We start from the raw sequence: 11,400 nt of genomic DNA, 5'->3' as shown, positions 1-11,400 counted from the left end.
CAAGGACAGGAGGTCGGGAGCAGTCAAGGTATCTCTCAGCTTCTGGTAGAGCCTTTGGCAGGGTCCCATGGCCTCAGCTCACCCTGGCTGGCTCTGGTTCTTGGCTATTGCTAACTGGGATGCCTTGCTATCCTCTGGGGTCTCTGTTTCCCTGACCAGACCCTGATTCACCTGGAATGTTCACTTCTCTTGCCCTCTCCAGACTGTGTATCCCTAACCTCGGAATCCTCAGTATCAGCCAGCGGAGGCCAAATCCGCAGGAGGCCCCCAGCCTCTTCTCTGTCCCACAAGCACCGCACGCCCGTTCCTGCCTTACACAATGGAATACTATGCAGCCATCAAAAGAAATGAAATCTTGCCATTTGCAACAACATGGATGGAACTAGAGCGTATCATGCTTAGCGAAATAAGTCAAGCAGAGAAAGACAACTGTCATATGATCTCCCTGATATGAGGAAGTGGTGATGCATCATCTCAACATTTTATGCTCCCCATTCCGCTCTCCTTCCCAGGCCTATCTGAAGTCTGCCCTTCAAGGCCCCTCTCAAATGCATGAAGTGCCCCTTGAAGCTGAAGTTCAGCTTGTACTGGTTCTGGTGAATTCCAGCAAGGAGGAACACACAATTTGCTTTTGTTTCAAGGCATGTTCATCTGTTTCTCTGGAGACTGTAACTCTTGTTGGCAGGAAGAGCATCATAATAGAGACAATAACAGCTAAAGGAGGCCCAGAGACGCTACACAACTTGCCAGAAGTCACACAGCCACAAAGTGACAGACAGAGCTGAGGCAGAGGTTGAGCTGCCTGACTCTGAAGACTGCAGGCGCACCGCTCTGCTTTCTTCCTGGGCCTTGGCCTCATGGTGCCCTTAGCAGAAAGCACCCTGTGGGTTGCTAAGTTTGGGGAGTTTTCGTGAAGGGGACTGAAGGAGTCTTAAAAGGTGGGCAGAGTGGCTTGTTATGGGTCAAACCTCAGTTTCTCACGCCAAGGTGCTTGGGCACCAGGCCCCTGAGGTCAGACCTCATACTCTCTTTTTTCTTTTCTTTTCTTTCTTCCCGTTAACCTGGCACCCTCCAAGAACCGGCTTCATATCTCAGAAGCTCAGCTCAGAAGTCCCTCCAGCCGTTTCTAACAACTTGCTGCTTCACGTGAAACCCCATCCAGGTAATTTTCCACTTCACACTGCAAAGAATAATAGCCAGGGGGCTCTTTCTATAGGAAAAACTCAAAGCTGAGCAGCTTCCACTCCTGGGCAGACGGCAGAAGTCGGCAGGGCGGCGGGGGCCTAAGGAGCTGGAAGACATTACCTCTGCATATAGATTTCCACCCATCCCTCGCTCCGGCTCGCCGTGCTGAGTCTCGATATTTCCTGGCCATCTGAATCCACTTCTGGCTCTTTAATCACAGGTCCCTGCGAGTCTTTGGGCCCTCCTGCCTGGCCTTTCTGGGAACTAGGCGTGGGGTGTTCTTGGGGCTCCCCTACCCGCTTGGAGGAATTTAACTCACACCTGCCTGCACGCCGCCTTCCCCTTAAGCCTACTGTGTGTCATGCACGGTGCTCAGTGCTTTTAGATCGTCATTTAAAGTTGTCACCATCTCCGTAACAGGTTGGTTTGTCAGAAGCAGATGCTGAGATGGGGTTTGGTGTGTAAGATGTTTATTAGGGGTGAACACCTTGGGAAGGGTTTGGGGAGGAGGCAGGATGCAAGTTAGGAGAGTACAGTGATGTATAACATTTGTTGCTAGAGTGACACTTCAACGTGTTTCCTAGACGGCAAGAGAGAGAAAATCTGTTTTTGATAAGCAGGTAACAGGCAACCTCGGACAAGGTCTAGATCCCAAATGCCTGGCACGGAGCTTCACCATTCTGGAGGCTGGCACGGTCATGGAGGCACAGGGACTCCAGTGATCTTGGAATTTGTCTAAATGGAGGGGAGGGAAAGGTATTCTAGGGAGCAGGTATAGCGGGGTATAAAAGGAGATGGAAGTCAGAATTGACAGGGCCTGTGTAGGGAGCGTGAGCCAACTGGCCGGGTCTGTGGGGAACAGAAGGAGCCAAAGAAATGAAATGGAAATGGGGAATATGAAATTCAGCTTCATTCTCTTCCATTCCACAGGCTTCTTTTGAGTACCCACGATATGCCAAAGCAGCTCTCAGGCCAGATAGGCCTGGAGGGAACAGGAGGCCTCTCCCCCTCATCTGGCTGACAAGGCCTCAAGCATCAGCCTGTGTGCTGTGTTTTGCAATAGGAGCCGAGAGGCCAAGCCGGTGGTGTACATGCCCTGCCTGTGGGCCCACTGCCGGAAGGCTGGTCAGGTCAGTCCGGCCCGAGGGAACCCCCTCGTCCTGGGGCCAGATAGCCGAGCCTTCTTCCCCTTCAGGTGAGAAGCCCATGGAGGAGGTGATGGAGGAGACCTTCTCTCCCCTCTTTACCTGCCATGGGAGTTTGAGGGGCTATTCATGTCCTTCAGGTCCCCAGGGAGGACAACAGTGAGGCCAACACCAGCCTTCCCTCCTGCGAGGTGCCCTTAGGGTGAGGGTTAAAGTACGGGTCAGAATGTAGGAGATAAGGTCAGGCTGGAGTAGAATGGGCCCCTCATCCCAGGTGACTGGTACTCTTATAAAAAGATGAAATTTGGACCCAGAGGAAAGGTGAAGGGGAAGACACAGGGGAAAGGACCTGTGAAGGCAGGGGCAGAGTTGGGGTTTAAGCTGAGGAAGGCCAAGGATTGCCGGCCCCCACCGGAAGCTGGAAAGAGGTGAGGAAGGGTTCTATGCAGAGTCTCACAGGGAGTGGGGTCCTGCGGGCACCTTGATTTTGGACCCTGAGCCTCCAGAACTGCGAGATGATCAATTTCCGTAGTTTTAAGCCACACAGTTTGTGGTCCTTCATTATGGTCCCGGGGAAACAAACTCACCCACCATCTAACATCACCCGTGTTTTGGATATTCTAACTCCCAGAGCGGAACTGACAATTTCAGTTCTGAGTTCTGAGTTGAATGCATTTAGCTTTATGCAAGATCTACTCTGGGGATATAGTTCTTCCCTTTTATCTTGGACCAATGATGGACTCAGACTAGCTCCTATCCGGAACTGGTGCTTATGCGCTGCTGCTATGTGAGGAAATGGGTTAGGCTGCAGCCACTGTGGTCCCGGGGGGTCTTCACCCCTCCTCCAGCCTCCATGACCTTGGGGTTTAGTCCTTCCTGCCATTAAGGCTGGGTGATCAGCCCTTAGGGATGGCTGTCCAGAGGCTCAGGTGTCTGTAAAATGTTTCTTAATTACTTAATGGCTTGGGAAATGTACATCCAAAGCTATGAGATGTTCCCAGGCCTGGGACGCGAAGACTGGATGCATTGAGGACAGCACGAATGATGCTCATCTTTGTAGGACACTCAGAGGACACAGTGAGTACTGTACAGGCTGAGACAATGACTACCCTGTCTTCTAGGGCCCAGGAAAGGTTACCATTTTGGCTTTGTGACAGTGCTCAAGTGTGTGGGCCTGCGAAGCATTCAGACAGGTGGCCCACAGTGCATCTGTGCTGATGTCACTGTGACCTGTGCAATTTTAAGCTTCTAGAACTGTGCTTCTCAGAGTGTGTTGTGTGGAACATGGGCTCATTGTGATGTTCATAGAGGTTAGAAATGGTAATATAATCCTGAGAAATATTGTGCATGTGTTTCCCAAATTCAACTGGTAGTGGAATTTTCTTCCTCTTATACATGGTATATCCCTTGGGACTATTTTCTGAAGAGTACTCCTTGGGGTTTGTTCTTCTAGAAACTATGCTAGTGGTCAGGTGATGTCAATGATGGTGATGATGGTAAAGATGAGGATAGTGGTCATGGTTCTGGTGGTGACATTCCTGTTTAGGACATTGGTAATGCGGGTGGATAGTTTGGTATAACTTTAGTAATCCTCTAAAGGAGAAGGAACTCCCAACTCAGACCTTCTATATATCGATGACACTATTTGGCTTTACAGAGTTAATGACTCAGGCTAGTAGCAAGGAGATGGTGCCCCAGAAGACGAGGAATGTGCAGCCCAGGGGGAGTCAAAGGGGCCAGAGCTAATAAAGCACTTAGCAACATGGGAAGCCCACTGAGGGTATATACCTTTGTTCCTGGAGCCTCTACTGACATGAATGAATAAGAAGAACATGATTTGTGTGACCACAGGATTCTTAGGGTGGTGAGTGGGTGGGGAGACCTGTGAAGACTTGTGAACCCACTAAGCAATGATGCTGAAAAGTGTGTTTGCTTCTTGCAGGCTCTGTCTCTTTGGATGGCCCATTCATAGCTCAATCCTGCTGGAAACTATAAGATGACTTATGACCCTCCAAAGGGGCTGAGGGAATTTTGAAGGCAGCAGTGAAGTGGCTGCAGGAGTTTTTGACTGTGGCAGTGGGGTTATTGACAATGGGAGTGATGGGCTGATGGTAGGAATGATAATGGTGGTGGCAAAGTCATGGTGAAGGTGAGGACCATGCTGATGATGAGGAGAGTGGTCATGGGCATGACAGAGGCCATGATGGTAGGGCTATAGTAGGTGGTGGAGGCTATGATAGGGACATCCTGAGTTGTGATATTCATGAGTGTTGGGGGAATCATGGTAAACACCATGCAACAGTTAGACTCTAAGTGACTCTGGGTCCTCCTGCCTCATTTCCTTATGGGTAGGTCAGACTTTGTGAGATGCCACCCAGTCTGAGAAGAACAAGACCTTGCTTCAGGAGGCATTCCGTTGTCTTCCGTGTGGAAAGTGGCCCTTCACTTTGTCCATAAATCAGCCTCATAAACTTTCCACTTTGCAATTTGCAGGTTGTCAACCCCACAACCCACTCCTGCCTGGGATACAGAGCTTGAACAAATAAATCACACTTATGATTCATGTCAGCAGTAATGTCATCATTGCATAGGGTCCAGATCCAGGCTGACCTACCCAGGGGACACAGGCGGCCCCCCTCAATATTGTTCAAACCAAGCACACTATGATTCAACACTGAATTTCTAGACAGAGGCCCTTATATCAAAGTGACATTTAATAGCGCACTTCTCCCTCATTGGAGTGGGGCCTCCCAGGGGGTGGTAGACATATAGCATCCCTGGGAGAAGGGGGAATGACTCAGAGGCAAGCTCATGCCCTTTCTTTATGAGAAGACCACTGTTGGGTCCCCAGCCTATAATTCACCCAGCCCGACTGCTGACGTCGTGTTACTCTATGTAACCAGAGCACAGCTCTGCTCCCCTCTTCTTGCACATGCCCACTGCACCTGATTTTAAGGAGGAAATACGGCTCTGCCGGAGCCTGTGTCAGGGTGGCCCCCTATCTCAGAGGAGGTGAGATGGGTCACAGCTGCCTGGAGGTAGATGTTTTGCACCCACATGACACATCCTGGCAAGGGCTGCCCATTGATTTACCTCAGGCTTGCTCTCTGTGGGGCCTTGCTGTTCCCTGAGGGGAGCTCTTGGTCAAGGCCTTGCCTGCCTCTGGGTGGCTAGAGATTTCACAGCCCTCCACCATTTTCCTGGCACGTGTCTGAAGTCATGGGAATGATTCAATGGAAGCCATTTCCCCTTGTTCCCTCACGTCATTATGCAATGGGGAGAATTGACAGTGGGGTTGCCCTTTGGCTCTTTTCTGGAAGGAAATATTCGTTTTATTTTATTTTACATATTTATTTTTGTTCCTTTTCTTTTTTTCCTCTAGGCATGAAATAACATTTCAGCCAGCTCTGGAAAACCTCTGAGCTGGTTAGCAGTGTTAAAGCAGGCTGAACATTTCATTTGTAGAGATATCAGATATTTTCCTATGACCTTTAATGGTTAGAATTCCAATTAGCTGGGGTGTGGGGGTTGGAGAAGAAGCTTCTGTTTTGGCATTCTAGAAAAGAAGGTCTTGAGAGGGGAAATGTCTGTGGTTTAGCAAATTAAAAGTTCTAGAACACACTAGAATTTGATATTTTTGGTTCGGAATATAAATATATAATATATGGAGAATATGTTTTGGGGTCAGAACTTGTGTATATTTGGAATTGCAGTGCTAAGGGGACGCTTTCTATGGTTTCAATGATGCTGTAAGGAACAGGTGACTCACAAAATACACAACCATTCTGAGTGACTGAGTTCCAATTTGGCTTTTGCTTTGAAATATTTCTTCTTTTTTTTTTTTTTAAGATTTTATTTATGTATTTGACAGAGAGAGAGAGACAAGCCAGGGGAGTGTGAGAGGGAGTAGCAGGCTTCCCGCTGAGCAGGGAGTCCAATGTGGGGCTCAATCCCAGGACCCCGAGATCATGACCCGAGCCGAAGGCAGCGGCTTAACCCACTGAGCCACCCAGGCGCCCCCGTATTTCTTTTTATTTTTAAAGCAGGCCCCATCCACAACATGGGGCTTGAACTCACGGCCCTGGGATCAGGAGTTGGATGCTCTACCGAAGGAGCCAGGCAGGCACCTCTTTTATTTCCTTATTTTTCAAAGCCCAAGCAAGGGTTTTGGTGAAACCTTTGTCTCAGGCTCCAGAACAATTGAGCATATGCGTAGCTTCACCTGGTGACTTAGGGAGACAAAGGAAACCCCCAAATGGCCTTCTTTCTAGTAATTGTCCCCAATCACTGTCCAGGGCTGGTTCGTGCCCGCTCCCCTTTGCTTACTAATCACCGCTCTGGTGCTGGCACCTGCCCACCCACCCCGCTGACTGCCCTTCCCCATAGGTGCTGCATTTGCTCCCCAACCCTGCACCCCTGAACCCCTCATCTGTTCCACCATCCTCACGCTGCCCTGGCTCTGCCTCTGAAGCTGGGCTTTCAGGCCAACCTTGCATCTGGTTTCTCTTTGCTTCTTTCTCCCTTTGTCTTTCTTTGCTTTTGGGAGGAGATGGTGGTTTTTATGACCCCCCCTTTCCTGCTCCCTCCTGCAATTGTTTTCTGCTCTGATTCAGCTGACCTCAGCCTTTCACTTACCTTAGTTCCACTGGGCTCCCCAGGACCTGCTCCCAGTAGGACCAGCTGCTCCTTCAAGCTCGACTTGGGCCCTCAGAGATGTGTAGCTGCCATTTCTCTTGGGGGAGGTTTTTAATTTGTTTTGTGTTATTTTTTCTTTTTTCCATTTGTGTTTCTCTGTGCAGGATATCAGGTGTTCATAAACTTCTCCAGAGAGCTTACTTTTGAAATGAGAGGGTGGCTGTGGAATTTTGGGGGCTGCATGCTGAGATAGAACTGTCTTGAAAGGCCTGTTCCCATGAGCAGTAGGCTACATTTCCTCTCCCTCCTTGCCTTGTTGGGTCACCCTCCACACAGGTCTCCTGGAGAAGAAAGCAAATTCAACAACTGTTTTATCTGTGCAAACTTACTCCCTCAAACCTCCTTCTTTTTAAATTTTTTTATTTTTAAGTAATCTCTGTGTCCAATGTGGGTCTCGAACCGACAACTCTGAGATCGAGAGTCACATGTTCTACCAGCCAAGCCAGCCAGGTGCCCCCAAACCTCCTTCCTTAAACTTAATAAAGAGATACCACAAATGATCAGAACATGGAAGAAATAAATATTCCCAGCTGTGTCACAGACAATTCTTCACCAAGTGATTAAAATATTGCAGTTGTGTGACACAGATTAAAAACATGTATTGCTCTTAAAACTTATTACTAACCCTCTAAATCTTTGCTTGCACAACGTGGTTCCTGGACCAGCAGCATCAGTGTCTCTAGGGAGCTGGTGGAGGGAGGATGCCAGTCTCACTCCAGTCTTACTGAACGAGAGTCTGATGTTTTTAAAAAAATTATTTATTTGAGAAAGAGAGAGAGAGAGAGGACATGCAAGTGGGGGAAGGGGCAGAGGGAGGGACCGAGAGAGAATCCCAAGTAGACTCCACACCAAGCATGGATGGAGCCTGACATAGTACTCCATCCTGGGATCCTGAGATCATGAAATCAAGAGTCCCTTGATTCAATCGACTAAGCCACTCAGTCACTGTTCAGAATCTGTATCTTAAAAAGATCCCCAGGTGATTCCTGGACACATTAGCATTCAAAAACTCCTGCTTTAATAATCTTTAGAAACATTAAATGGCCCATTTTACTGAGCAAAACCAACCAAGTACTTAAACAATCGCATGATATAGTGGCTATGGCCAAAGTACCTCCTTTCAGCCTCTGCTCACAGAGAAGCCACTGAGCTGACCTGGCCTCCGTCTTTGATGTGCCGCACGAGATGACAAGAACACCTGCCGGCCCTCTGCACCTATCAGGGTTGGTGTAAGGAGTTTTGGGGTAAAGATTAAGCAAGACCAATGGGTCTGCATTTTGTCAAGCACCATAAGTGGGCACCAGTAGCTCCTGCTTAGGGGACACCTGCCAGTTTTTTGCCTTTGACTAGCATCTGAAAGTCCTTCCCACAACTGGGGCATTTCCTCCCATATGAGCCTTGGTTTCTGAATGTTACCTGTAATTTGCCGAGACGCTCAATGTCTTCTTGATAAACTGTTCTGATGAAATCACCCTAGTTGGTTTCTGTCACCAGCCACCTAAAAGCCTGAGTGATAGCGCCACACATCTTACTGGCTTGCTGAGAAATAAGGAGACAATACATAGCAGATGGCACTTAGAAATGCCCCGTTGGGGGCGCGTGGGTGGCTCAGGGGGCTAAAGCCTCTGCCTTCGGCTCAGGTCATGATCCCAGGGTTCCTGCTTGGCAGGGAGCCTGCTTCCTCCTCTCTCTATCTGCCTGCCTTTCTGCCTGCTTGTGATCTCTGTCTATCGAATAAAGAAATAAAATCTTAAAAAAGAAAAGAAAAGAAAAGAATTGCCCCGTCGGTGGCACCAAGAATAAACAGTGCATCTACTTTTGTTTCAACTTGATAGAGCCCCGTTCTTGGATCAGTGAATTATAAGCTGTGGCTCCTAATTCACGGGGAGCTGGTCATCTTTACCTTCCCACGGAAAGGAGCCCTGTTCCCTCAATGCTCTTCCTCTGCCCTTGGTCAGAGGCTAACCACGTGTCCTCATCCGCTAAGGTCAGAGCTAAGATCCAGCTCTTTCTTACTAGCAAAACCAAAGGGGACAGGTTCTCAGACTTCTCCCAAGGTTTTATCCAATTTGCCCATTGGCTATTGACCCCGAAGCTGTTTAGGACTGTCTCAATTTCTTTCTTGATCTCTCAAGAGGTGGGTTCCCAGATTCCCTCTATTATTCCCCCAGATTGAATGTAAAACAAATGAATTCATCAAAGCCACAGTTCCTTGCTTATGGTCAAAGATAACATGAGGGGGTCCTCTTAGGAAACTAGTTGGATAAGTTATGTGATTAGCATTATTCCTGGGTAGCTCATGTCAAAATCTGTCACGAATAACCTTATTTCCCCTGTGCCATTTATTTCTTTCCAGGGCCATGTGATGGTGATTACCAGTCTTTGGGGAGCCGAAATACCTTGTCATTATTTCTTTGATTCCAAGGCATGCGTCCCTCTAGCAAAAAAGGAAAAAAAGATCACGGCGTGCCATTTATTTATTTTTAAAAAGGAAGCAAATGAAAATTAACTTTGCATTGGAATCTTCTGAGATGTCAGGTTGTCTCTTGAAAGGATGACAACTTGACATTGAGAAGCACTGCTTTAGAAACTCCAGATTATGTGAGAGAAACAGCTGCTTAGGTCCATCATTTGTTTTTTCTTGGTAAATTGGCAGTTTTGTACAAAACGTTAATTAATTGATTGATTGATTAATTTGCCTGGTGGTGGGTATTAAGGAGGGCACGTATTGCATGGAGCATGGGGTGTGGGGCATAAACAGTGAATCTGGGCACACTGAAAAAAAATAGAATTAAATAAAAAAAAAAAGAAATAAGAAAATAACAGCAAAAAACCAAAATGTTGATTTAATCTCTGACTTTTTCTTCCTCAAACCTGTGCCTTGCAGAAGACAGCATAAAAAGCTGCGATCTTTCTGCCCCTTGCCATCTGCTTGCTTTCATTTGCCTTTCCTTTTTTTTTTTTTAAGTCCTGTAGCCCCAGGGCACCTGGATGGCTCAGTCACTTAAGCATCCGGCTTTTGGTTTTGGCTCAGGTTCTGATCTTGGGGTCCTGAGACAGAGCCCTGCGGCAGGTCCCTGCTCAGCGGGGAGTCTGCGTGTCCCTTTCCCTCTCCCCGCCCCCACTCTTCCTCTCCCACCCACTCCATAAATAAATAATCTTAAAAAAAAAATCCTGTGTCCCCAACCTTCCTTTGCAAAATGGAAAAATGTCAACCTAACATCTTCTACCTTCTGCTCCTTTTTTTCCCTTTTTCCCTCTTCCTTAAAAAATTTAGCTGTAAGAACCTCCCAACAACTGGTGTCCCAGAGAAACTCCTGAACATGTCCTCCTGGAAGCCCGTACCTGGTGGCACTGTTAGTAATTGCAAGACTGGAAACACCAATGTCCGGCGATGGGAAAATGGACAAAACATTGAGCCCTACCATTCACGTGACGGAGGATGACACAATCATGAAAATGAATGAAAACACCGTTGGCTGCCACAGCATGGAGAAATCGTACAGACATGGCAGGGAATGAGGAAAGCAGGCTGCAGAGGACTGAAAGGGGCTTGTGCTGCTCTTGGATAGAAGCATTTCATTGCTATGGAGGTGACTTGGGGGAGGCCTCATATCGAGATAGTGGTACCCCAAAAGTCAAAGCATCCTGGACTGGAGTTGCGCCATAAGGTGTCCTGGAGGGACGGAGGGACCTGACATGGGTGTTGCTTGAGCAGGAAGAAAACCTCTGATGACGTGCTAAGCAGCTGGGATTTTAGACTGCTTTGTGACCGCAGTGTGACTTAGCTGGCCCTGGCGCCTGCAGACACACATGAAAGCTGTGTGATAGGTGAGGCGGATGATGACCAACACACAGCTCAGGGTGTGGCTGCTTCTGGGGGAAGCAAATGGGTTGGGAACAAGATAGAGCACACAGGGAGATGAACTTGTGAAAGTGATGTTCTTTAGGCTTTAGAATTTATACATGTTCATGTCAATGCCAAATATGATATAATAGAAAAGTTTAAAGCACTCTAAAATAGTTTAGAAACTCAGCAGCATTAAAGGCAGAATCAATGTGGCAGGTAAATAGGGGATTACCCTGAAATTCTCTCAATTTGCTGTTCTCTTTGAAATTTTTCATAATAAAATGTTGGATAAAAGCCCTGACTGGCCAACAGTTACATTAAGAATTTTTGCAAAAAGCTACCCCAACACAACAATATTTTGATTTTTTTCAGCTCTTGTAACTATGCATAGTGTTTTCCTAGATGTGGTTGTAATGGATGTAGTATTTTATAGCTTGCTTTTTTATTTAATAGTTTATTATCAACATTTCTCTGGAATTCACGTGTTTTAGTGAGTACATGCATATTTGGGGGAATTCCTTCTAT

General features: G+C 47.4%; 1 long non-coding RNA gene across 1 annotated transcript; it reads left to right on the top strand.

The window, feature by feature from the left end:
• Positions 1–209: 209 nt before the first annotated feature.
• On the top strand, positions 210–11,152 carry LOC132017274 (uncharacterized). Its single transcript, XR_009404209.1, has 3 exons — positions 210–938; positions 1,077–1,162; positions 10,303–11,152. It is a non-coding gene; the product is annotated as an uncharacterized LOC132017274 (long non-coding RNA).
• Positions 11,153–11,400: the final 248 nt, after the last annotated feature.

The sequence above is a fragment of the Mustela nigripes genome, chromosome 5, assembly GCF_022355385.1.
Source record: "Mustela nigripes isolate SB6536 chromosome 5, MUSNIG.SB6536, whole genome shotgun sequence".
In the NCBI taxonomy this organism is placed as follows: Eukaryota; Metazoa; Chordata; class Mammalia; order Carnivora; family Mustelidae; genus Mustela; species Mustela nigripes.
Note: the sequence above shows the minus strand (reverse complement) of the source record. Positions and strands in the feature narration are given on the sequence as shown.